Raw genomic sequence first — 23,032 nt, 5'->3', positions numbered from 1 at the left:
TTGTGCCCCTTGGGTGTGCTGGACTCAAATTTCTCCACTGGGCTGTAGGTTAAGAAGCTATAAGTGAGCATCTCTCTTTGCAGAGAAACGTTCTTTTTGGACATGAAAAACAATGGAAATGTAGTTAATGTTGAGCCTGACAAAGTCTTAGCAAACATATTAAGGGCTTCGTTTAATAAAATCATATTTCACTTTCATAGACAAGAAGCAGAATAGAGTCTTCTTTAATGAACAAAGTCCTTAGAAAGGCACTTGTAATCTTTTTTATGTGAGCCTCATTCTCAGTTTTTTTATTTTGGGAGCCAGGGAGATTTAGTGCAGCATTTTTTAAATTGTGTCGTGCTTCCTTTGAAACAGAATGGAAAGGGAAATGTATCTTAATGTTAAACAGACGTGAAACAAAGATGTGGTTTTTCCCAAAAGAAAAGTTAAACATTTGCAAGAAAAATGTTCTTCACGGAAATTTCAGTTCTGTTAAAAACACATTTACTGCCAGAAAATAATGGTGCTGGATGAGCTCTAATAATAAACCAATTTGTGTGTACTACGGGAGTGGACTTTTTTGGTCTTTTGTTGTAAGTCATGCTGGAAGGGCTGCCACTGGGCTACAAGAGCACAGATATTTTCACACTGAGATTTGTGTCTACTTGAATTATGTGAATAACTCTATTGAAATACAACTGGGAAAAAATTAATCATGTGACTTATTATGAAAACGTTGCTTTTTTCTCCATTCAATGATGTTTGAGCAGCTCCATGTTTTTTTTCTCTCAGATTTTTTTAAAAATTCTTTTTTCTTAAGTACCCTTTTTGCACAGTGCCTCGATTGTACCACACACAGGCCATGAGACAGCAGACTCCTGATTTCTGGGTAACTGGACTGCTGCAGCTAACAAATAACATTAACGGGCTGGGTGTGAGCTGCTTTCCCAGGGCACGGGGGTTGCACAGTGCTCTCCCTTCCTTCATTGATCCAATTTGTTGAGATCAGCAGGTGCACCAAAGCATGCAAATTTAAAATTTGCTTTGAGGAAAACTGAGTGGCGTTTTTCCCTGAAACAAGCTGTTTCTCTGAACATCTCTGCCAGCTAGCTTGCTTGGGAGAATATTTGCAGAAATAGAATGCAAAAGTGGTACGAACGCAGCCAAATTGAATACATTTACAGATCTAAAAAGCTTGGCTTTTTTTAGGCTTGCAAAACTCTTTGGGGTGAGGACTGTCACTTTGTGTAGATTTATAGCATCTTACATAATAGGTCCCTAAACACATTGGCCTTCAGGTGCCACTGCAGTCTGATGGGTTTAATGATGGTGACGGTGACAAGGCTGGTCCCACCCAGCTTAGAGACCCACAGGTTTCTAAGACAGAGCAGGTACCTTTTATCTTCTCCAGTCCACATTCAGTCGTGCTTGATAACAGTGTGAAAATTGGATTTGTCAACTAGTAATCCCTCAGTGATCAATAATTAGTTGTAATTATGCGCTGTTTAAGTGCTGTGGAAAGAAAATGGAAGTTTGTGGCCTGAGTAGGAAATGAAGAATGGCAGGTACACCAAGCTATTTGGTGTAAGAGAAGTTCATTTAAAGAATTGAATTTGCACAAAGAATGGTGAGTTAAGCTGCCTTCTGTAGCCAAGCCACATCACACAGCTGTAGGGGTAGTAGTGTTTAGGCTAAGCAGGCTAATGTAGTCCGTAGTGAGCTTGCTGACCATAAAGCATCGTAACTTGGGCAACAAGGAGGTTTGCTTTTTATTTATAGTCTCCCAAAAATGTGCGCAGTGTGAAATGTCATGAACAAGCCCTTACTTGTGAGGAAATATCCTTTGAAACTTCCACTGTGTTTACAAAGATCCTCCCCCCATCCTGGTTTAAATTTTTGTCCAAATATATGTGCTAGGAGAAACTGAAGTCACTGCTTGAATATTGACTCATGGGACCATGACATCCTTTTGCAATCTCTGAAAAGGTGCAAGCCTAGACACATGGTTTGGTTTTGGATGGAGGAGGAAGGGTCTTTGCTTCTCTTTGCTTTCTTCTGCGCTCAAAAGAGCACAACAGACCAGGCTTCCAGATGGACAGAGATGTTATTCCATCTCTGTCTGTGGAGGCTCTGAAAATCCAGTTGTGTGTGTCCCAGGATTTCTGTACAGACTTTGAAGTTAACTCTGCCACCGATAACTCTTCTCAGTCAAGGAGCCAGAGAAGGTCTCTGTGTGTTTAGCTGTATACTCCTGGGTGATTTCCACTACCCCATGCATCTAATTGTCATTCTCTAAATAGACATGCAAAATGAAACTGTTTAACTGCAGGAGGTAGGAGTGAAATAGCTGGAGTAGACCTATTACCCAGTGGTATGTGAGAAAGAGCTAGCATAATTTACGGTTTCTGAAGGACCAGTGTATTTTTAAGCTGCTTGTATTCCTACACTTCACAGTCAAGATTAGCAGATTGTTGACAGCTCCATGATATATTTGCTGTCACCTGGCTGGAGTCCGAAGCAAGTGATAAATTTTTAGTTTGAATGAGCTTGTGTGACGTGCAATGACAGATATATTTTTGTTACTACAAGTATGTAGCATGTCCTGTGGTTGGGGATTTTGGTGCTATTCTTGGTGTGGCCTTGAATGATTTGCTTGCTTTCCTTGTATTTTTGTGCTGCTGTTTCACCATCCAAGAAAAGATGGAGAAAATGACACATTCCTCCTTCGCTGTGATGGCTCATTCCTTTTCTGACATGTTGGAGCCTGACACAGCCTTGTATCATTTTCATTGAGTTCAGTAAAGACTGTCTGCTGGCAGGAGGCAGTGCTCTGCAGAGAGGAATCCAACATTTCCATTTGCTGTTGCTGAATTTCGTGTATCTTGGGTGTGTGTCACATGAACTTAGATTCAAAAACTTGGAGTGTTTTTTGAGTGATAATACCATATCCTGGGACGATACACCTCCCAGAATACACATTCAATATGGGAGAAGGGGCAGTGTGAATCAATTTTGTCCTCATGTGACTGAACATCTAGAGGAACTGAATTTGCAGATTTTGGCATGAGGGCAAAACCATAGTGCTATATATTGGCTAATTCTATTCAAATGAAGAAGAAAGATAAATGGGAGTTTATTTGATTCCCTCATCTTTATAGTTTCTGGTGTGTAAATTTATCTCAACAAAGTGAAATCTGTCTTCCCCAGGCCTTTTAAAAGGTCTCACATATATCAGCATTAATAGGATGTAGCTGCATTGAAGCTGGTGTTCTGCTGCTTGAGAAAAATAGTGAGTCAGGCAAACTGGCTTTGCTTGCAGTGAGAGGAGGAAGAGAAGTACAGTGTTACACCCCAAATCTGGGGTTTCTGTTTGCTGGGGGAGCTGGAGCTGGCTATGAACTGTGCTGGAGACATCATCCGTGGCAGATCAGCAAGGGAAATGGTGACACAAACAACCACTGCAAAATGTAGCTGAGAACTAGGAGGTCTGTTTACATCTAGAAATTCTCTATCACTTGTAAAAGCAGCTTTTATCAGCTTGAAAAACAGGAGTTTTGAAAAGCAAGTAATTATTTTATTCCCTGGAATAGGAACGTTGAATTCTCTAACTGAAGACCATTCAGAAATGTATGCGCACTAACTACTTACGTTCTTCACCTGGAAGATAAAAGCAGCAGTTTCCAAGCCAGGTAATACACGTCTGTTTGATGTGACTGCTGGAAGTGAACAGAGAAAAGAAATTCTCTGAGAAGGCTGCCGAGTCTGCTGGGGAGGAGAATGGACAGAAGTGCAACACTGCAGTGCAAAGGCATTTGAAAAGAATTCTGCTTGTGCGTGCGCAGCATTGGTACTATGGGAAGCTGGGAAGCTGCCCCTTCCCTTCAGTCACGCGGTGAAGCAGGGACCCTCTCCTGAGGGTGTACGTAGCATATGTGTGGCAACCGGACTCGTGCAGGGCCCCATTAGCTTGTGCTCTCTGCTTTCTGTGGCTGGCGTGCTATGGGGGAGCTTGGCAAAGGTTCATTTCAGTGGAAAACAGTGCTCTGTAAAGGGATTTTTCAGTGCATGCACATGCGGACTCCCTGGATCAGGCCTGATTAATGGATTTGGCCAGAAAACTGAAAGGAGTAGCCAGTTTGGGAAGTGTGAGTCTCCCTGAGAGCTTGGAGCATCTGTGCCCACCAAACTGCCAAGGAGGGAACAGCAGCAATCTTATGAAGTCAGTAAAATAAGAAGCTATGTATATACAGTAGGTATATGCATGAAAGATCAAAGCCCCCACCCCTACTGGATTGTGTATTTGTACTGTTCTGGAGAAAGGTTCAAACTGTATCTAGAAATGGGTCTTTCTGAATTTGGGAGCAGTTTAGCGGTAGAACATAGCAAACAAGAAAAAAAAAATAATATGCATAAGTAAAATGCGTATTTTAAACTTCGTGTCGTATGGGTTTAGATTTCCTAGACATGTTTTCTGAGGTTTTGAATGTTTCCTGGATGTTTCCAGAGAGCAAGAGATTTGGGGCCAAAAGTCCATCATGTTATAGGGCCTATGCCATTCCTACATACCTTGGGCTGAAGGGTACAGGAATTCATAGATTACAGGGCTTGATATTCTTTCTTTTAAGCTTAAGTATGCAAGGCAAATATATTTGAAACAAAGGAAGTATCCATGTCCGTACACCCAGTTTACTTTGAAACAGCTTAGTTGTTTATGTAAACTATTTTGCATTTGTGTTGCAAAAATGGAGGTGGAGAGTGATGCTGGGAAAACCAGAAGAGGACAGGGAGCAGAATTAGCTTGAAAATGCAAATCTTGTTGGTGGAGACTGAGAATCATCAAGACACAGGGAAGCTACTCTTTCCCTATCAAGGAATTTTTTTTGCCTTTGTGTAGGCAGAGCAAGGAATTAAGCCTGGGCAAAAGGCTTGAAAGTTCTGTTCAGCAGTACCTTGAACGTTGTCACGTGTGGAGCTGGCATCCTCTGTCTTGTTTTAGTGTAGCTGTGTTTCATGGGGAGACAATGGGCAGGAGATGAGGCACCTCTTGTTCGTGATTCTGCCTCCATAGCAGTTCTCTACTGCCTGCTTCCCACTCAGCTACCCACACCTCCTCCAACGAGGGTAGAGACACTCTCCAAAGCACCTCCAAAACTCTGATGTGCTTAGACATCAAAACCGGAAGGTGTACCTCTCTTGCTACAGAGTCATGGAGATCGCTTGCCTTAGGGGGGAGAGCATATGTACAGCAAATGGACACTTATATAACCCTATTAGCTTATACTGTATGATTTGAACCGTTGGTTTGCCACAGGGAGTTGGAGAAGAAGAATTAGGTAATATAAATAGAAAGATGACATCCTCAAAAAGAGCGCCATTCAGCACATATTGCTGGCTGGCCTCATGGTTCACAGCCGATAAGCAAATTTGGCCTGAGTCCTGTTGCAGCATTTTACGATGGCACCAGCATAGCAGAAGAATTGGCAATATCAGCAGAGGTGGACGCTGTGGATGTGATTCCTGCCATCCGCTGCCCGCAGCTCTGAATGTGGGAGCCTGCCTCTCAGTGGCAGAAACCTAGGGCCAAATTAATTGTGATTAATTTTGATTACGGACCATTCCTTTTGAAGTGACTCTCGAGATGAATTTGTCCCATGTGTGCTTTAAATGGCAAGTTGCTCAGAAGTGCTTCTGCTAATGCATCCTCCAGGTTTATTTCAAATATCCTTTTTCTTTCTTTCAGCAATTGGTTCCTGGTACAAATGCAGACACTTTGCATTAATTCCCCGCAGGGCTTCTATACAGTATTTTTAGGCTTTTGAGTGGCATTGTGGAAAACATGAAAGCATTGTGGTAATGATCAGGGCCAATTCTTGTGTTCTTTATTCAGATATCAGTTAGGAAAGAAAATCTGTGATACTTAATCAAGCAAAAATCCTCCTAAGAACTCGTTTAAGGGAGAGTTTGAGTGGGGTTCTCAAGATTTGGCCCATAGTGCATGATGGATTTTAACAACAGCTAGGTAGTGATTAGGTGCAAGAATGTAAGTATAAATGATTGAAGTGCTGGAATGAAAAAAGAGTTAATAGTATTGTCTGTTCAACACCACCATTTAAAGAAAAGGAAAGTACAATGAATGCACTTTTAAGCCAATTTCTCCCACTGTTCTTTTCATTTGCTTGTGAATATTCAGTGGGACTGACTGAAGGCTTTGTCTGGTCTAGCAGGAGCCTCTCGGCTGCCTAATAGCAGTGCAGAAGGTATGGCAAAGCACCTTTTCTTATTTATTTATTTACTTACTTATAAAAAGAAGTGTTTACAGAAAGCTGTGCTTTGACCCAGGCTTTAAGAAAAGCCACTTGTGCTTCACTCCTGTGGTCTTCTGAAAGCTCACATGATGAGAAGCACTTCTCACCACGAACAAACTGCCAAATGCATTTGAAATGGAAAATTTCTGATTGAAATGGGCATCTTGGAGCTTCCAGCTGCTGGCAACCGTATGGCAAAACAATTGCAACATTGGCAATAGCTATGCAGAAGCTACTTATCTAACAATCAGGACAACTTTAAATATTTATTTGAAACTGTTTGGTTTTAAGTATTGAAGAGCACTGCTTTTTTCCCCTCTTTGTCTAATTAAAACAGGGTGAAGGCAGCTAGGGATCCTGTTTACCCACGTCATGAATGCTGGAGGTAGGTCATTTCAGGGCCTTATATGTCTCTGCAGAGAAGGAAAGGAATTTGGAAATGCTTAGGTTAATTTGAAAGCTGTATCTCGAAGACCTTTCTAAACGAATGTGAAAATTTCAGAGGAGGTATCAGGAGCAAAGGAAAGCTCTGCAGATTTTTTTCCATTTATAGGCAGAGATCGAGAGCAGCAGGTAGCTACCCATCGCACAGCAGGCAGCAAGCCCCAAGGCTGGGGCACAGGTCAAGGGCTCAAACTTGAATTGAATTGGTTTTCCTTGTCATCTTTCCCCATTTTCAGCTAAGCTAGGCACTGACCTCCAGCTGTGCTACATCCCATATCCTCTGTTCACCCTCGAGCTCTGTGGTTGGGTAGTTTGTACTCGGGGGACTTTTTGGTGGCTGGAAGGGGTGAAGGAGAGCTTTGCCCCTCACTTGGTCTCTAGCTTCTCTTGCACAGCTTGTTCATGAGCCTCCAGCAAAGCTGTTTCTGACTCCACAACTGTATATCTCAAATGCAGGATTTTGGAGAAAAAATATTGTGCAGCCACTGGGATGGCTGCAGCCAGCTGCCATGTCATGGTCTGATGGCAACTGGGAAGAGAGGAGCTGTCCCCCTCTGTGTCCCGGAAAGTCCTGCATGTAGGTGGAGAGGCTATTTGGTGCAGAAAGTCCTCTACCAACCAGCAAATGTGATTTTGAAAGTTATCCTTACAAGTCCTTCTGACAACTGTTCCTATTAGGAACTCAATCAGTACAGCATTGTGAATTCGGTCAAGTTTTCCCTTGACATGCTGTGAATGTATTAAGTAATTAAATGTCAGTCAATCAAAGCAAATTTGCACTTATTCCAGAAAGAAATCTGAATATGTAACTGTTATAGTGGTGATTGGGTGAGCAGAGATTTTTACAGTCCTTTTGCTGCATAATGAAAGTCCTGAATAGTTGGGTGGACCTCCCAGCTGATGTAGTGGTAATCCTGCTGTAGCTAAATCGTTTCTCATTTCTAATCATTTTTGTCCAAGTTTGAATTACAGTGTTCTGGCTGGTTGGTCCAGGTTTGCAGTTGAATAATTTAACCTACTAAGGGTCCTGACTCCCCTGTCATATTTTCATGTACTCTTGCAGAATTCTCTTCCTTAGCTGTAGGTGGTGATGAGGGATGAAAAGGGGGCCTTCTGGCATCCAGCAAATCTCTTATTGTTTAAGCAAACCGCCTCTTGTCTCGAGTCACCTTGAAGAAAGTAGGCTTTTTGGTAAACAAAAGGGAAAATCTGCTTAGTACATTTTTGGTTTTGATTAAGACTGTAATTTCCAGCAGGCTCTGCTGCTAATCTGCCTGATGTAGAAATGGGAACCTTTTAAGAAGCTGCAGCCCAAAATTAATTTCTGCAAATATCTTCGTTCTTTGAAGAAACCCTACTAAGGATTTGAAATCTGGAAATGCTGAGGCTATTGGGAAACGTGTCTGGCTCAGGAAGAAAGAACCGAGATGTAGCGTGTGTTGGGCGTGCGGTGGGATTGAGTGTATCGGGGTGGGCTGTGGCAGGTGGACGTCGTGGCTGAGGTCGTGCTGCTTTCCCTGCTGTGCACCACGGGACCACGTGCTGGGGTTCTAGGGTGGGCATGGAGCTGAAACGCTGCCTCTCTGCAACCCTCTTCAAGCCCTTTCCTGGCAGGGAGATGACAAACCCATTATCCTCTCCATGCGCTGAGGTCTTCTGGCTGCTGAGCCATCAATAATACACGCCGTCGTTCGCCAGACGAAGCTTTTCCATTCGTTTTTTGTAACACGTTGGCATTCATCGCTGCCACTTTGGCGTAGCGTCGCTGGCTGTGTGAGCCTTTCACAACACATCACTTTCTCAGCGGCGCTCGATATTGACGGTGTCGAAAAGCAGCTTGAAGGCACTGAGGTCTCCTCCTTGGCTTGTTGCAAGCCTGTGCATCCTGAGATTTTTCCACAGTTTTGTTCGTGCCAAAGAAAACTTCCATGGAAGGAAAAATCAGGACGTGGCTTTATAGCCTAAATGCAGCCGACTTTGCTACATAAATGCAGGGTGGTTTATCTGAGCGAGGGCTGCTGCATTGGCTCCTTTAGCGGCTCTTTTCTCCCTCATTCGTCCTCCCTTCCTGCAGTTTGTAATGCATTTGGAGCTCTCTGAGGCCATTTCCATAGTGTTGTGATTCATCGATAATTACACTGCTTTAAATCTATTGTTCGTTTACTTTTCATAAAAGTCTTCTAAAACCTGCTTTTAAACTTTTATTTCATTCAAGCTTATATTGGTCTGCTGAAAAAAAAATCCTATGCACTTTTATTGTCTTTTAGCATCTGCTTCATTATCCATTATATTTAAATACTTATTTATTCTAATGAAGGAATATAAATGTTGAAACATTCTGCAGAAAGCTAAATGAACTGCCAGCAGTAAATAGCATTTTTGATCAATTTAATAATTTTTCTTTCTGTTTGCAAATCAATTGTAAATACGCCTCGATTTTTACAACTTTGGTTGCTATCTGAAATTATTCTACAAAGAGATTACTTGTATTGTTTCATACTAGGTGGGCTCGCGGGATTTCGTCCTATCAGCTATAAGCTTAGTGTTTGGTTTTTGGTTTTTTTTTTAAGAGCAGCTCTTCTATTTAGGCAATACTCTTTGGCTGGCAGCATGGGCTCTCCCGAGCCCATTGGCTTGCATGCTTTCTCTCTCTCTAGATCAGATGTTAGCTGATTTGTAGGAGTTAAATGAATATCAGTGTCTGTGTTGTTTTATTTCTGACTGATAAAATTCCAGCCCTTTGTCCTTGTGCTTGTTTTAAGATTCTTTGTCTGCATTCAGGTTCCAGTTACTTCCCCCCCCCCCCCCAGTATTTTCTGGCTATTCTTAATGGGTTTGACCTGCTGTGTCCATTTATTAGCCTGTTCTTTATAAAAAGTCTGTAATATGGCACCCTCAGAAGCATGTACAACATACAAAAACCTGGAAACTCTTCTGCTAAGAGTAAATTTCCCTTCAAATTCCTTTGCCCCATAGAGCAGAGCTGACTTGTGCACAAGTTCTTAAGGTCATTAAAATTGTTCCTTGTGAGATGTTTAATGAAAATGGAATCTAAAATCAATGGCCATCTGCTGAGACAGCACCTTCCTAGGATTTAAGGTTTGAACTTACTGGTACTTTATGACTGACATCTTTGTATGATGGTCTTGAGGAATTCAAGGAATTGTATCATACTTTGTCCCATTATGCAATACTTTACCTGGCTATGTAAAAGTAATCTTACATCAAGTGTCATGTTCAGTGTAAATCGAGAAAGTGGAGGAGGCTGCACTTTTAAACCGGTGGCAGGAAATCACATTAAATTCAATGTAATTACATTGTTCTAGAAATGTGATTATGTGTTTCAACTACCAGCCTCTCACTAAATTACTTCAGATCAGTCTCAATCTGTGGAATGAAATCTGCCCAATTTAGATGTAAAAGATGTAATAAATATGAAGAAGTGCATTTTGCATTTATATTTTATATTCACCTGTGACTGTTTACTACATTTTCCAGATCTGGCCTTTCCCAGTGCATATATCTCACCTGCTGCATGCAGGGAAATTGAACCTTGACTTCCCTTAATATCATAATTTAGTCTTTGCAGCACCACGTGTATGACATTAGCTACTTAATTTCACGTAAAACTGCAGAGGGCTCTTAACTGCAGAAATGGTCTGTAAAGAAAGGGTTTCCCCATGTGAAAAGAAGATAAAATGTTCTCAGGAGTAAGAACAACCTTGATTGTAATGGTACTGCTGAGGTTTCACAATTCTAAAAAGTAAGAAGGAAGGATAATGTTGATATTTCTGATAGGTGAGCTTTAGACTAAAGCTTGGAGGCCCACTTTTTGAAGCCTACTGCTATGCTGGCAGGCAGAGCGTTATACCTGAAAATAGTTGTGCCTGAAGTTAATTGAGGATGATGGCTTGACAGTGAAGATTCAAGTCAGGAAGGCCAAACCACCAGGAAAGAACGGAGAACTTTCTCAATGCCACTTAAAATCAAAGGAATTAATCCATATATTTAGTGATTTTTTTGAATGGTGCCTTTGGAATTTGAGCTCTTCATCACCAAACCAGATAATTTATAGCCTAACTATCATATTAGAAAGCAATCTCGGTCCCAGTAATATACTGGCTTCGCTTTTAATATCCACAAGTTATTGATGTTAGTAACTGAGAATAAGGTTTTGTATCAGCAATTACTTGCGCAGAAGATATTGTCACTTTAATGCGCTGGTACTTGACTCTACGATAAGGTCAGATATAGTGACAGTAATTGCTGGAGGAAATAATTACAACCACAATCACACAGGCATTCGCAGACATCACCTAGCATGAGACTGGTCTGAAAGCTGAGCTCTAACTTGATATTAGCGTTGCATTTGGAAAACTATTGTGATTTGTAGGTGCAAAATTGTGTCTACAAAAACACAAGGCAGGTTTCTTTGCTTTCCCTTCTTCATCTCTGGTTCTTCTGTAGGAACAAGCAAAGTCACCCAGTTGTCGGAGCAGGCTGTATTGCTCAGCCTTTTAGTTCCAACAGCATCCTGTGTGCAGAGCACCGCAAGGACAGGTGACTCTTTGAGGGTGGAGAGTTTGATTTATGAATAAACCTTCTACAACTGTCTCTTTAACTGAAGTGCAAGATACTTTAAGCCTCCCTCCCACATCTCCTTTCCGTACTAAGTCTGGGTGAATGGGACTTCCCCTTAGGTTTAATGAGTCTTTGAATATCTCGTCAGTACAATCAAAAATAAAGGTTTCACAGCTGTAGAAGCTGTGCAGATGTGCCATGAAGATGAAATAGGGAGGAGCATAATTAATCTTTCTGTCTTCTTCACGATGTGTTAAGATCAGACCAGGTCATTTTCTCTGAAGAGCTGGGGAGGAGCTGGAGGGGAAAAAGGGCTTGTCTCTAGGAATTAATCTCCTGGTCTCCAGGATTAGTCTCCTGAAATATGTCTGAAAGCGACTGCTATGGCAGAACAAGGAACATTTATTCCATCTTGGTGCTTTTTATAAGCCATTTCAAACATAATTAAGCCCCCCCCCCCCCCCCCCCCCCCGAATTATTTCTGAGTATTGATGGGCATGTGATAGGTGACTTTGTTTCATTAAAGATACTATCTTCTTATTTTTCACTGTTTTATCAGATTTTTCATGGCCTGGGAAATACATTTTCTATTAGAGAGTCAACAAGAAGGCTGGGCTGATGAGAGACTGCATAGAGGGCTTTCTCTAGCCCTGCTATCAAGCCTGGAGAGGAGAGCTGTCCTGGCTGTCCTCATGTCCCCAGCTGAGGAGGTAATCTGCTCCTCTGGATATCCTGGGAGAGGAAGATGCCCAACGGACGGTTCTTCCCATCCAGGCACAGGGAAGAAGAGCCATGAAGGCACTTGTTTTACTTGTCCCCTTGAAGCAGTAGAGGAGCGGCTGCTGTTTTCCTGCTCAAGCATAACTAGTCGTAATTAGTTTAGCCCTGGGTTATTTGTCCTTTGCTGTATTAGAACAAAAGAGCGTGTGTGTGTGGGTGTGTATGTGTGCATGTTTCTCATAGTTAAGAATTCTGGTGGAAAACCACACTTGTACCATCCTTATTTCAATCACAGCCATTTTTTGACCAGCCCCAGATTTACAAGCAGATGTTAAGCATCCTTAACGCGTGAAGATGATTTTGTCCCCAGATGCCAAGCTGTGAGACCATCGTGTGGCACCGCGGAGCCAAGAGCACAGCATGCTGCCCCTTGTTAAAATGACTTAACAGCTGATTTCCTTTATTGAAGGTTTGGAATCCCCCCTAAGCACAGCAGATTCCCACGCTGAATTAGATAGTCTTTCTATGGTTAGAGCCCGTATATCAGAACAATTTCAGTATTCACGTCCTTTAAACAAGGTTCATTAATCGCAAATTCATGACTAACAGGGTTAGGGACTAGTTAGAATTGAAAAAGCAGAACAGGAATGGGAAGTGCTTAATGCTCAGTGGGATACAGAATCTCACTGTGAGTGTTTTTCACTGAAAACCACTGAATGCGTTATAAAGGATTGTAGCCGTTTTTATAGGTACTTGATTCAGTGCCCCCCAACTCCCTCAGTGGGAAAGCCTGTTTTTAGAGTGTTTGTTATTGCAAACACAGTGTATGCTTTGAAATGCTGAAAGTTTAAGTGACTTTTAGTAGCTAGCACCTAGGCATGTGTGGTCTTCATGAAACATGAATTGTTCCTTCTCCCCCTTTTTTGTCTGTGACCTTTGGCAGAGACAATTTTTCATCTAGTTTCTGAGGATGTGTAGGAGCTTGACTCATAAAGGCTGGTCGAGAAAACAGAGGATAACCAAAATCAAAACTGAGAGTGGCTCATTCCTATCCTCAAAATTGCTTTGCGATGTCCCTTGCTATGTGTCTTACTGAAATTCCCCATGGGTCATGCTAGGTGTTGCAGCCTGCTGTGCTACTGCTTGCAAGAATCAGCTCCTGGTGGAGGACCCTTTTTAATCCTCCACCCTTGACCTGCCACCTAATGAACAAATATTGTCTGTCCCTGAACTATTGAAGTAGCTCCTTAACAGGATGTTGTGACTGAACCTTGATGGAGGATCTGCCATCTGTTCAGGGGGAACGCTGGTACTGCTGGTAAAACCAGAACAGAGCAGTCCTGGTGGCAAACAGACCATTTGCAATGGTAAAAGAAAAATGCTAAAGGGTAAAGGAAAGCTTAGTACTGGTGTTAGGAAGGAAAGGGAAAGCCACAGAGGGAATGATCTTATCAAATCTACTGATTTAGGAAGTGAATTGACCCCCTATACTGCTATACTCTTCTGCACGTATAGACCAAATGGGAGCACCTTTCTGTACCACTTAGATCAGTTGCCTCCCATTTTTGATAATGGCCTTTTTGTCCTATCATTTCCCCAACTTTTTGTTACATGCACAGCACCAGGACCTAGGTCTTTGTTAGAGATTAATGATCTAGAAATGGATTTGTGCCCCCAAAATCTATAAACTTTTTTTAAAAAATCAGAAGCACGGTGTGCATCTGCCTTTCACAGTGTTTTATTGATGTGCTGGACATCTCTGCCCATGTGCTATGTCATATTTGAATCCATCCTGAAGCAGGCTGCTGTCTGTGACTGGTCTTCAGCCCTGTGAACACTCGAGTTTAATTTAAAAATCGCTGCAAGGATTAAAGAATCCTTTCCCAGTCCTGCTGGCCCAGGGTGAGTAATTTCTTTCGACAGGCAAGTAAAATGCCATTAGTTTCTTGCATTACCATCAGTCACTGTGGTAAACGGCAAGCAATTTTTGTGTGGTGGCTGGTAAATTTTCCTGACAGCTTTGCAAGGCTGGATAAGCTTTCTGAGCTGCGGCAGCACTGTGAGCAACAGACTTTGGAGGGCTGAATCCTCCTGACCTCTTTGCCCATCTCAGGCTCTCAGGCTGCCGGGGTCTGTCTGTCAGGCACCAGCTTGCAGAATGATATTTTGGCCAGATTTGCAGAGCAAAAGCTGGGACTTGGAGCTTCAGGGTATCTAAAGGGGAAGAACTGTCTCCTTGTCTTCATCGTTAGAAGTATTGCAGGCAAATCCAGCGAGCCAGTGCTTTGGCACTGTCCATTTGTGGGACTTCCTCTGGACTCAGCCAGCCTCTGCTGCACAGCCTTTGTCAGCTGCGCTTGGAGGAGGGACAAAGCTTAGGACTTACAAAATCCTTGCCAAATCTGCTGAGATCCAAAGGGGGATTCAAAGAGTCATTGAAGAAAGCTCAATCTACCTGCAGAGAGTCTTCAAAAAGCTTCTGAGAAGCACCAGCTGAAGAAACCAAACTGAGGCTGTCAAAGATAAAATCCTGTTGGGTCAGTGGCCAAAGGGCTAACTAGGGCTACCAGACCACCAGAGTGGGATAATTTTATTGTGAAGTGGTTACTCTCTGTGAGAATCTTGGGAAGCTCTTGTCTGCAACTAGAAAAAAATCTTACAGTAAAGAAAGCAGAATGGAAAAAAAAACGGGGAAAAAAAAGTCTGTGCTGTTTTAGCCCAGCTGGAGGGCTGGTTCTCATCAGAATTCGCACATTATTAGCCTGCTTGGTGGTCATTGATGCCTGGAGTACAAACCACATAATCATAATGCTCACTAAAGTTTTCACTCGCAGCAGAAAAATGCTTTTTTGCTGAAATATATGGTGCCACCTTTTCAAGAAAAGCACTGGTCTGCGCTATACTGGAAATTGAATTCTATCTTGTGGAAAGGGAGATTATTTCCTGAGCTTTCCTCATTCACCGTCCTAGCACATACTGCTCAAGGTAAAGGTGCACTCCAAGCTGATTGATTGGCAAGCACGAGAGGACTGCTGTTCCATGTGACAGGGATATAAAGAACGATATTTTTATTTTTTGACAGTGAAGGGGAAATGGCATTACTAGCAATATTCAGCAATGTACTCTGCAGCCCCAGTTAGCTCTGCATATTTTATGGCATCCATTTTCTTTCTTCGATTAAACAACATAAAACCTCATAAAATAATCCAATAAAAACAACAACTACTAGTTCAGGCAAAGTTCTTGTGGCCTTTTTAATTCTGGAAGGATTTTCATTGCTGTGCTTTTTTCCCTCTTCCTTCTAACTCCATCCCTTGTGCTAAGGTCAATGTCTCCTTGCCACAGCCTAGGTGGAGTTCCTAATAACAACCTTTTGTGTGCTGCTTTTTTATGCAGAGTACAGAGCATGTGTGCAAAAATGTATGATAGATCCCTTGAAGACCACTTCATACTGTTAAGCAATTGTTGGATGTGCCAGCAATTTGGGACTGGTTTCAGTAGAAGTTAGGGGTGTATACACGTTTCAAAAATCAGCTCTTTTTAATGTATATTTTTAAAAAAAATTTTTTACTGGTGCAGTTTTAAGCAATCTTCTAGGTAAATATGACTTTTACTGAGTGTCCTCTTGCTTGTAGCCTTGTCTCCTAAGAGGAGGAGACATGACAATATTTTGTTGGCCCATCAACCTCACTGTTGGTCTTCTCCCTTGTACTTTTTTAAACCATTGAAAGAGGTATGTTACCTGTGTGAAAGTCAAGGTGAGACCCCATTCAGTGCATGCAGACTGCCTCTGTTATGTTCTTTTTTGGGCCAGGCTGCACACGCTGTCTCAAGACTAGCCACAGATGGGCTACCACTGGCATCTTCTGGGCATCTGCCAGTTGGGGGATTTGCAGTCACAACCTGCCCTGAGCTGAGGGATTGTGCCACAAACAGGCTGACGAATACAACAAACTCCAAGGTTGACTGTAGTACTCAACAGGAACCCAGGAAAGTTCTTCTGATCCTGCGTCATGTACATTGATGTCTGGTAAAAGATAATTAATTGTATTAGTCTGAATTGTATTTAGTAAACTTTTTTCTTACAGGAATTGTATGTGTCTCCAAGGTGGTGAGCAAATTTAGCCGCAGTCATGGACTACTTTAAATGCCGTAAACCCCCATCCAATGTTGACCGAGGAAATACTATGGAGCTCATTATCTAGTTTTGCAGGGAGAGGGATGGAAAGTTTTTACTTTGTTGTTGTTTAGGTGCTTCCAGAAACTGTGACCTTCAGGGCTTTTTTTTACTTGCAGAGGTAGAAAAATGACCCCTTTATAAAAATCCTTTGTCTCCCAGGAGGCCTGAACTCTATTCAGGCTGCAAACATTTTTGCAGTGCTGATTTCTGAAAGGAGCCTTTCAATAAAAGGAAACCTGTAAGTATCTTTGTCTTTGCAGGAGGAAACCTCTGACTTACTTTGATTTTTTCATTATAGTTTCCAAAGCTGTGTTTCTGCATGATTGCAAGAATTCCAAGTTCAAATACTGTGGACACCTTCAGACTTGGTAATGGATTTTCTCCTGTACTTCTGGGCTTTAAGGAAGAGTTTCATCTATTATAGCATTGCATTGGTTTCAAGGTAAAGGACACAGTCTGAGTGTTTTAGATCTTGCAGAGAAAGGTTGAAGAGACTGAGCGGGCTTTGATTTTTGTTCTGTAGACATGTGTTACAGAAAACCACTCCAGCATTTTACCTCTTCTCTCTACAGAGAAGGTACACCACAGATTGTTGTGTTGGAGTAAAGAGGGCACATACTTCAGTTCTTGGAGGTGTCTAAGGGTACACGACAGCAGGCACTCTTGAGCTCTTTGAATAATGATCAACACATCATAACTCAGCTAACTATAAAGGAAAATATCTTTCCTCTTCCAGGGGAGACAGAGGTGTGAGCTGGTTGTGCATCCTAATGAGAAAGGGACGGTATGATTTGTTTGGTAGCACAAGGATCATTTAAACTTGGAAAATGACCTGCTGTCTCCTTTTGATCAATAGTAATAATGATTATGTGATGTTTATTGGATACTTTGAAAGCGTAAAGTGTCAAGCAAGTTTTAGGAATTGTGTATTTATTTGCAAATTATGCCCTCCAGGCAGTCAAAGGACAGAGGACCTGATCTGCTTCCCTGTGCCGGTGTAGCAGGAGTTGCTGGGTCAGCAACTCAAAACATCAGACCTGTTCTACTGGCGTGAAGAGTTTGCTGGAATTTAAGAGCATTCAACATAATCTGGAGCCACATTAGTATGTCAGAGGCACAACAGTATTTTCAGGGGGACTCGAATAAATTCTGGCTTTTAGTTTTGTTAAGAAAATGCCAATCGTTAACTTTGACCTGCAGTTTTAAGTACCTACTGGGAAATTACAGAAATATATTGACATGCAGTATTGGTACAATTTTTGAGCATACAAATGCACAGTGTCTCTATGGAAATAGTAATTTTTTTTCTCCTTGGATGAAGTTCTGATGAAAGGTGAGTGAATGTCCTTATTCCCATTTTGAAGTTGCCCAGACAGTTAAATGGTTAATAAAATGTCTTGAGTCGATAGAATTGGACCTGATTGTCTCCTGCCCCAGTGCCTGGCAACCCTTTTTCTCCAAGCACTGTTGACATATTTCAAACAAAACAGTGTTCACTGTGGGAGATGACTTTTTTCATCTCATTACGTAAAGACTTCAGAACCTCTCGGGTTTCTATAGCAGTGTTGGAAACCCATGTAAACAGGTCTGGTTTGTGATAGGAATAAATAAGAATAAAAATTAATAGCTTTAATTTCAAGCCAATTAGCATGTGTTCTGCTGTTTTTCTAAGCTCTGTTTGCTTACCTGGGTGAGAGAGAGAGAGCAGATTGAAAAATGGAGTTTCTGCTGATATGTGAAGATGAAATCTTAAAATGTCTTCTCTCCTTTGAAAAAATGGCAAAAATTGGGAATTTTCCATTGGATATGGAAATACAATATGATGTTAGACTGCTTTGAAGAAGTTCACATACTCTTTGCTGATTATATGAGCATAGTCTTATAACTAGAAAATGTTTCTGAGACAACTTCCCTTTCCAAATAATTCATAAAGGGTGACATCTCTTTTTCTGACCTTGGTTCACAGATGTGAAATTTAACGTTTCAGTATTAAACAATTGCTAAAAAATTCGTCAGTCTCTGGTGAGTTAGAGCAGCTGAGGATGTCTCCTAAAATGTTTAGACATTCTTAGGAAAAATGGGGGACTCTTGAGAAAATGTGCTGAACTTTTTTTGAGAAGCTATACGTGCTGTTTGACGAAAAGGAGGAGGGAGGATTTTGGATAAAATACTCCCCCCCATTATCATCTTCTATTTTTCATCCTGTCTTATTTTGATCATGCTTCTGTAAAGCTTCCTCAAAATCCTAAGCCATCATACTCAAGGGTAGGTTGTGTTAATTTGTCTTCCCTAATAGTTAATTTATCACATGGAAAGCACTTTACTGTCAGAATCCAAATTAAAATCCTGTTTACTCTTTTCATTATTCAAAATCCAATATGCTAGTGAGCTTGATGCTTAGCATATTTTGCAACATTTGATGGGCTGAAAAGAAACAGGTTGATAGCTTCACCTTTTTGCATAGAAGAGTGGTAGTTGTATCATTCTAAATCTTTAATTGATTGAATTGAGTTGATCCCCTCCACAATTGCAAAGGGTTTTCAGTTCTCTGAGTTGGGCTTTTTTCATTTTAGCCACCATGTCTGTTGAGCAGCTTTGTTCCTGCCTTGTATTGCACTGGTCACTGTACCTGCTTTGTCTGCTTTGCCTACCCAGTGCTTTGGCATTGACTTTCTTCCTTGAGTGCGTGTTGGATAGAGATATTCTGATATATGACAGTAATAACTGCTTTCATAGAAACTGCATCCTCAAATGCTTGACAGGGTTCAATAGGACAGCTACAAAAGGTTATATAAAAATAACAGATGCAGAGAGAAATTGAGGTGTACCTGATGGAGGGAAAGGCAAATTTCCTGGTACGGTGTAGAGGTGAGAGAGTGCCGAGGTCATGAGATACAGAAAAGGCATTTCCACAGGGTGAGCGGTGGCTAAGAAAGCTTTGGCCCTGCAGTGGGGAGGCATTTTGGGGGGAAACGGGGCCAAGGCAGGCAGAGCACAGGATATCCATGATTTGTTTTGAAAACAAATTTGGGCTAATTATACATTGGACTTGTAATGAAGGGGCAATCACTGGAGTAGTCTTTAGCATGGATGAAACGCAGAGGTCAAATTTTAGGTAAAACTCTGTTTGACTTTGGAAGTTGCTGCCTCTAAGTATTGAGCCATCTTCATCCCCAAGGGCAAACATGTTTTTTTTTGTCCCACCATGAGTTCCCACCTTGTTTCGCTGGTAACACCTATTGCCACTGGCTTTATACCAGGGCTGTGTTGAGTTTTCGCCTGCTGGTACCATTAGTCAAACCCTTTCACTTGGAGTTTCCTTTTGTTTGATGCATTGCAGTTGCCCGCAGTTCCACATTGCCATCTGCCTGCCATCTACCTACAGCTCTTGACACGGCCTTGCAGGCTGCTTGTTTTACTTTGCAATAAAGCAGCATATTATTTGTGCTTCTACACTTGTGACCTTTTGGAGAGGGCTGGGGTCTTTGCAGGATCTTTGTGTATTTTACATACTTAGAAAGACAGCTTTAGTTATAGTGACATTAATATGGAATCGTGGAAACAAACACAGCTGGCCTAGTGTTGCTATTTTAAGGAGAATTTTATGGGGAAGTAGTTTGAACATAAATCTGTGACAGGTCTTTTAAAATATAAAAGAACAAAGAAGTAAAGTTCTTGGAAAAATACTTTAGAAAATAAACACTTGCTTAGCTTGTGAAGATTTAGGACCTGATCCCCTGAGTTGCTGTAAATCTGACTTCCATAAGAGGTGAGGCTGCACAGGATGATTATCTGCTAGGTGGGGCCCTCTCACTCCACACATACTGCAAGCCCACAGCAGCAGAAAGTGTATTGCCCACAGGCTGGTCTTGCATGGCCACTGCAGGACACACTGTTCTTCGTTGGGTCTACTGTAGGAGCAGGACTGCTGTGTGGGTTTATGGCGAAGCTATCAACATATTGCTTGGCAGCTCTAGGCATAATTCCTGGTTTTACCATGTGTTTTCAGGGTGACTGCACTACTTCATCTTGCTCATACTTCTGGATTCTCTGTAGAGAATTTTGGCTAGGAAGCTTAGGAAGACACGAAAGAGAGGGATGGTGCCTCTCTTGGGGGGAGCTCTAGTCCCACCTCAGCCCTCCATCTGCTGTAACAGTGTTTCCCAAGTGGTTGTGCTTTCACACACTCACACCAATGGACTCCTGACTGTCTGTGCCTCCCTCCCAAATGCCATGGAATGCACTCGGATGTGGCAAATATGAATCACGTAGCCACTTCTTATATCTCCACTTGCTTCCTCCCCCTACACAGGGATGCTTCTCTTCCTTCCTGTATAAAAACATTGCCCATCTCACCCACACCCCAAAAGTCCCCAGATGTTATGCCTGAAATCAGTGATTATTTTAATTTATAGTGCTTGGCTTAATGTATCTTAAAACACATGTATTTTAACTAGAAGCTCCCCAGGGACCTCGTTCAGAACTAATTGCTTGCTGTTTGTGCAATTCTTCAAATATGTAAAATGATCTGTGAGGGCTTGGAATTACTCAGCTCTGCTCTGGTTTGGTCTTAAACATCAGTAGGGGTGTGTAGCTGAAGTGTAAGCCTGGGAATCAGGATGTATCGACCCTCATTCTGGCCCTGCAGAGACAGTATAATTTTAGCCAAGTTAACTAAACTGGCCTACAGCTTGGATTTCCTGTAGGGGAAGGATAATGATTTTATTTTTAATTGGGCTAAAAATGCATGTTGAAGGGCTGACTAGAGAAATGGTTGGAAATTACAAACGAAATTTATTATCATAACCGATATTATTAGTACGTCATTGAGAGTAAATTTAGCTCAGATCATGTTTTCCCCCATAATGGGGTGGGGAGAGATAAGAGGATTTCTAAAATAGCTCTGAAAAAGTCTTCTTTCTCATCATTTTGAGCATTTTCCATCTGCTGTGAACACATTCCTGTTTTATTTCCTAAATATCTTTTCCTTCTGTTTCTATTTAAAAGTTCCTTTTGCCAAGATTTTACTTCCCAATTACTGCTGCCGGGAGTGCTGCTGGGGGTGTATTGCAAGCAAGCATTTACCTTTCAGCTTTTGCAGTTAATTGACTGGGAGGCAGTGGAAGTCCCTGCACCACTTCCGCTAAGTGCTCGGCCGTTTAAATCCCTCTTGCAGCCCTTAAGTTACTTTCCAGCCTTGGTGATTACTTGTGCCTTCTCCTTTCTTTCTGTTGCAATAACTGAGAGAAGAGGTTTAGAGCAGCTGAATTCACGGGGTCGCATACATTTAAGGCTGGGATTGCATTTTAAAATAGTTTCTGGTCGTTCCAAGTTGGCAGGCTGGGACGCTTCTGCTTGCTCGCTCCATTCAGTCTATCATGTTTCCATCTTTATATTCCACAGTAAATGGAGGACACACTGTTCAGGGAAAAAACACTGCCAGGGAAACCAAATGTATTCTGCAGTCTAAATTGAAAGCAGCTTCCTCTATTCTGCATTTACAGCTGAGGCAGAGGGCTAAATTTGAAGCAGTTGTTTCATTGATTCCCCGCTCTGAATAGCTTTGACCCACCCTCACACCCCCAGCTACCTCCTCTTAAGATCTTACAGGCATAAGTGTCACGAAAGGCAGTGCTTGAGGATGTCACATTCCTCTTGGACATCCTCCACCCCTAAAGAAGAGAGTATTGTGAATAAATAGCGGTCACCTCACTTGTGATACAAGCTGTGGGTACACACTGTAACATGGGGGCCCTGTTGCAGGCTAACTTCTGGTAAGCTCATTCAGTATTCTTCTGTGTCATTTACATCTCTGCTAATTGCGTTATCAAAATGCCATGTAAGCTGTAACGTTTCAAAGGTGGGCAAGTGCTTTTTAACAGGACAGTTTTCTGTCTGAAAATTCTGCTTTTCAGAAAGCAAGAATTAATGGAAATGAAATGCCAGTTTTGCCAAATTTCCAATTGCCTCTCATGTTTTGTTCCTTTCTTCTTCTTTTTTTTTTTTTTTTTTTCTTTTTCATTTCACAATTGTCTTTTCTAGAAAAGGAATTAAGCCGTCTTCCATCTTGGTGGTAACAGTTACTTCTTGGGTCACACATCTGTGAAATACTTCAGTGGATTTGTTTTTGTGTTTTCAAGCCCAGTGATGGCAGATTTTTTGTCAGGTGGTAAATTTAAAGGACATCAGATTTTTCTCAAGCAATTCTATTTATCCTTACAGCTCCCTTGGAGTTGGAACAGCAGCACTTCCTAGTATTTTATATGTGGGGAAGGGAGGTGTAAGAAAGCTAAATGATCCACCCAAGCTTATAATTGAAGCCTGGCACAGAGCAGAGCAATAAACCCAGTGCCTGGGCTCACACACTAACCATTCACCATCCTTTCTCCAGTTAATGTCAGCTCTGGTAGGAGTTTCTTATTCTTTTTCAAAGCCTCAGTCCCCAACATTTAATTCAGTTTTTGTGCCTGTGGAGTTTGGGGGCAGATTTGAAGATATGAATCACTTATCTGAAGAATAGTAGGCTCAAACCGCCCATATGTAGGCCGGTTTAATTTGAATTTCTTGACTTTTCCTAAGTGAGAAGCTGAATTCAGTTTCTTCCTTCTTTCAACCTTCCTGGCTCTACTGATATCCAAAAATGCAAAATGACATCTTGTCTCAGCCCACCAGAGCAGATGCGTTGCAGGGGATTAGACTGGAAATTTTCCTAAAATGCAGTGTTCTGAGACATTTTTGGAAAATGTAGCTGGGGAGCAGAGTATGCGATGTTCACTTGATGCTAACCCAGCAAGACAGTAGATACGCAGCAAGTGAAAGC

The 23,032-nt window shown here is 41.8% G+C and overlaps 1 protein-coding gene across 1 annotated transcript in view; it reads left to right on the top strand.

Moving 5' to 3' along the window:
* The window catches only part of LOC104346903 (transmembrane protein 132B), a 250,673-nt gene that overhangs the window by 83,009 nt on the left and 144,632 nt on the right, over nucleotides 1-23,032 (top strand). The gene's annotated exons all lie outside the window — the stretch shown is intronic.

The sequence above is a fragment of the Leptosomus discolor genome, chromosome 16 (assembly GCF_034619465.1).
Source record: "Leptosomus discolor isolate bLepDis1 chromosome 16, bLepDis1.hap2, whole genome shotgun sequence".
In the NCBI taxonomy this organism is placed as follows: domain Eukaryota; kingdom Metazoa; phylum Chordata; class Aves; order Leptosomiformes; family Leptosomidae; genus Leptosomus; species Leptosomus discolor.
Note: the sequence above shows the minus strand (reverse complement) of the source record. Positions and strands in the feature narration are given on the sequence as shown.